The sequence below is a fragment of the Mus caroli genome, chromosome 4 (assembly GCF_900094665.2).
Source record: "Mus caroli chromosome 4, CAROLI_EIJ_v1.1, whole genome shotgun sequence".
NCBI lineage: Eukaryota > Metazoa > Chordata > Mammalia > Rodentia > Muridae > Mus > Mus caroli.
This window is the reverse complement of record NC_034573.1, coordinates 7,041,587-7,046,017: the sequence shown is the minus strand read 5'-3', so window position 1 is coordinate 7,046,017 and position 4,431 is coordinate 7,041,587. Positions and strand designations below refer to the sequence as shown.

At 49.9% G+C, this 4,431-nt stretch overlaps 1 protein-coding gene across 1 annotated transcript in view; it reads left to right on the top strand.

Moving 5' to 3' along the window:
• Positions 1-837: 837 nt before the first annotated feature.
• Positions 838-4,431, top strand: part of Plekhf2 (pleckstrin homology and FYVE domain containing 2) — an 18,692-nt gene continuing 15,098 nt past the window's right edge. Inside the window, exon 1 of the mRNA XM_021160206.1 lies at positions 838-1,063. The gene's annotated coding sequence lies outside the window, so the exon portion shown is untranslated. The remainder of the gene's footprint in view (positions 1,064-4,431) is intronic.

Here is a 4,431-nt window from a genome sequence, read left to right as displayed (position 1 = left end):
CTTCATAACTGTAATTTTGCTGTTATGAATCATAATGCAAAATATGTGTTCTCCGATGGTCTTAGGTGACTCCTGTGATCCGCAGGTTGAGAACTGCTCCAACAGGAGGCTAAAAAAAAAAATTCCTGAAGTAATAAAACTTTAATAATAACCCAATTTCTACCCCTTCCCTGTTTAAACGGTGTGCTTTGCCCAGCCAGCCTAGATGCCTCCGCTATCTCTCCGCAGCGCCTAGTAAATGCTCTTCTAACCCAGCGTCATGGTAGCACGGAGTTCTAGGTACGCGAAGCAGTTGACCGAGGGCCGAGGGGAAGTTTTGAAAAGAGCGGAGTTCTTAGGCGTAAGGTTACACAGGAGCCTGCGGGTCGTGGGTGCGGTAAGCGCAGACCCCTGGCTTGGGAGAAAGCGACAGCAGGTGCTCGGCTGAATGGCCGAGCCGGGCGGGGCTGGCAGAAGCGGTTGGGTGGCGAGAAGCAAAGCCTTTCCTGTTCCTTAGGGAGGGAGGCAGCTTCCGCCCATTCTTCCAGAGAACTTCGCGGACTGCTTAAGAGCCCTTTCCGAAGGCTAGCCCGAGTCAGGAAAGTCAGGTCAGGCGACCCAGTACAGCCTCTGCTGGCTCAGACGCGCGTCACCTCTGCGCAGAGGGAGCGCGTTCTCCAACCCCGCTGGGCGAGGCCCCCCGAGTGGGTGTGGCCTCCGCGGAAGAGCCCGCCCCCCGTGCGGTCGCGTGGGGATGGAGGGGCGGGGCAAGGCGATGGGCGGGGCGAGGGAGCCGGGAAGAAAGGGCAGGGCGGGTGTGCTCGTGCCCGTGTTTGGCGCTTGGGCGGGGGCGCGCCGGTGCGCGCGCAGGAGGGACGCCAGCCGGAGCGGCCGTTGTCGGGTTCGACTGGCGGGGCGGTGAAGTCACCTGCGAGCGGCTGCGCCCGCCGCGTCCGGATCGCGCCGGCCTCGCGGGGCCCCACGCAACCCTGCGAGGCTGGGGTCGGGGAGCAGGCGGAGTCCGCGCCCGGAGTCGGCGACTAGGAGGACTCGACCCTCGGCGCCGCCGCCCGCGCGGGGCCGGGTAGGTGCCATGGGGGTCGGGACGCACCGGGCGGCGGCGGGCTGGGGAGGGAGAAGCGAAACTTTGCGGGCGCCTATCCCCGCGGGCCCGGGCCAGCCGTGGCGCGGGGAGGGGTTGGCGCGGGCGGCGGCGGCGGCCGACGCCATGTTGGGGTCTGTGGGAAACGGGGCGCTCGGGCGGCTCCCCTCCGGGCCGGCGCTCGGGCTGGAACCGCCTGGGTCCCGCCGCGCCCGTCCGCGGGACGCCGCCCCGAGGGCCAGGGCCGGGACTATAGACAGCGGCTGGGGACTGGACCTCGCGTCGCCCCCGAAGTTGTGGGGCAGCAGGACTCGGGTCCCCAGATCGTGCAGTCTGAAAACTTTACAGGGTCTGGGCGTCAGGGGCACGCTCTGACTCCAGCAGTTTATTTTATGACTTTATATGAAAATGGCACCGTACAATTGGCTCTGATAGGAGCCGTAGCTTACACGCTACTTGGAGGTTATTTTTTTTTTTAAGTTTTATGATCTTTTGCCTAGTTTTTTTTTTTAATGTTATTAAAGGCCAAGAGCTGGTTTCCCAAGTTGCTCGAGTAGCCTTGTATAGTCCTCGAATATTAAAGCAGTAAGTTGCGTGAGTGTGCAGTGGAAATGAATAGTATTCAGGTTACATACACCTAAGCAGTAACTCAGACTCCCAAGTACATTAAACTGGTAAATGCCTTCTTTGTTATGTTTTAATATGTTGCCTAAGAGACTCGTTGAAGAACCATTTAGAGTTGAACGTTCAGTTGAAACGTTAAGGCTTGTGTTGTCTTAAGACTAAGTGAAATAACCCAGTGTGTTGGCTCATGCGGGTTTTCTGAGCACTCCTGAGGGCTGGGGCAGAAGCATTGCCCCGAGTTCAAGGCCAGCCTTGGCTACAGCATGAGTCTGAAACAAACAAGCCCAGGACCACAACAAACAGATTAGGGTGATTTTGACGATTCAGCTTTTTTATTCTTTTTCCTTTTCGTTCCTTAAAGGTGCATGAGTTTTGAGCCCCTATCTTTGTACCTTTTTGTAGCTTAAGGGGTGGGAGAGCCCAGGTTAATTCAGAATTAACAAAGGCTATTTTTAATCACTGTGGGTCATGATAGCATTGGGAGGTGAATGGTATTAAGTTGCTTATTTGGAAAGCTCTTTATAATCGTCCCCGCCCCCAAATGAAACTGGTGTACAGCATGAAGTAGCCTAGTAAATAAATACCCTTAAAAAAATAAAGGCAGCTTTAAAATTATGTTAAATGGGCTGAAAAGACTCTTAACAATGCAGAAGCCGTAAACAGCCATGGTGAATTTCCTTTTTTACTCTTTAGTTTTTTAAAATCACTCTACTGTGTGAGGAAGGAGGAGGCACACAGCCCCAGACCTCACGCCGAGAGGTCAGAAGACGAATTTCCTGAGTTTCTTCTCTTCACCATGTGATTATGGGGATGGAATTTAGGTTGTCAGGCTTGGGGGCCAGCTGCTATCACTACTTTCTGAGCCACTTTTCTGACCCCTCTATTTTTAATTATATCGTGTGTGTGTGTGTGTGTGTACACATTTGTGTGGGCACATGGCACAACTGTGGAGGTCAAAGGGATAACTTTGGAAGGTGCTTCTCCATCCCCCTTCTGTCCCGGGATAGAGCTGAGGCTGTCGGGCCTGGCCTCAGAGCCTTACCCCACAGAGCCCTCCCTGCCCTCTGTTTAGTGTTTAGGAGGTGAAAACACTTTCTTAGGTATGCCAACTTTCTTTAAAATTTCCTTTAATTTTTGCTCCCTTGTCAGGACACTTCCATTTGATATATATTTATTTTTTGGACCAAAAATTATTTATCAGAAAGAAGTTACTAGCCTGATATTACAAATCTTAGCAGTCAGTCTGCAGCCATCTCGTCGTTTCTAGAGCATGGCATAACTCATTCCTGTGTGGGCATTCTCTTGCCCATCTCGTTTCTTCTCTTATCCTTCTAATTCAGGTTTCAGTATAACTGTCTGCTAAAGAGCTGATAATGTGAGGGTATGATACTGAATGTTTTCTTCTTAAAAACTTTTTGTGGAAGCTGGAGGTGTAGTGGAGCACGGCTGTAATCCCAGCACCCTGAGGCCAAATTGCTGAGAGGTTGATCTGGGATTCATAGTGAGACTGTGTCTCAAAACCAACCAAAACCAAAACTACCGTCAAACCTGCCCTCTTTGAAGCTTTTCCGCCCACTGTGCAGACCAGCTTCCTCTTTCTCCATTGGATTCAACCCAAGGCGTCCTACAAGTGCCACCTAGGTCTATAATGGCACGCCCTTGACAGCAGGCATCATGTGAGGGCCCATTTGCTTGTCCATCTTCCGCAAGCCAGAGTGGAGCGGATGCTCAGGAGAGGTTTAAATGATTCTCTGTAAATAGTCTTCATAAACTTACTAAGTTGTAATTTATCCGTGGGATAGCTAAGCTGCTCCGTCGTCTGCCCTACGCACTACAAACTCCATTCAGTTGGCGGATGAAGGGCTCGAACTTGTGTGTGTGTTTTCTTTTTAGACACAATTAACTTTGACTGAATTTTGGCATGGGCACACAGACTTGAATATTTATGAAATTTCCAAGCAGATAATAGACTGATGGATAGTTGTGATGGAGAGAAGCTGTGGATGGACAAAAGGATGAAAAAAAAATCAGTTTAAAATGGGATTGAATTTTTGCCATTGAAAAGGTTTTGTTTGTCTATAGGTCATTTAATTAAACAGTTTTTGTTGTGGTTTTGGCATACTTGTCTTAGGATTTCCTTTAAGAGCTCAATGAGAACCAAATAAAATCTGATTTTCAATCAATGTTGATCTTTGAGGCTCAGCTTCACAGGTAAGCTTTTTGTTTATGTAGCAATCCTCAGGCCAGTGAATAAATACGAATTCTTTATTTCCCTCCCTCCCTCCCTCCCTTCCTTCCTTCCTTCCTTCCTTCTTGTTTTTTTTTTTTTTTTTTTTTTTTTTGCAACAGGGCTTCTCTGTAGCCCTGGCTGTCCTGGAACTTGCTTTGTACACCAGGCTGGGCTCTTAAGTCGGAGATCTACCTTGAGTGCCGGGATTAAAGGCCTGCGTCACCATGCCTGGTTGTGCTTTTGCAGTGCTGACTTAACTTGCAAAACTTTTCTAGGTTAAGGTGTTTTGTAATTTTGGAAGGACTGTAAATTTTGGACTCGTTTCGTGTCCTCACTTAAGTCTTTCTCAGTGTGATTTTTGAGGCAGGGTTTCATGTAGCCTAGGCTGGCCCCCATCCAATAATACCATATGTATTTAAGGATAACCATAGGCTCCTGATCTTCCTGTCTCTAATAGACCTTCCCCACTGCACCTGGTGCTTTTTTTTTTTTTTTT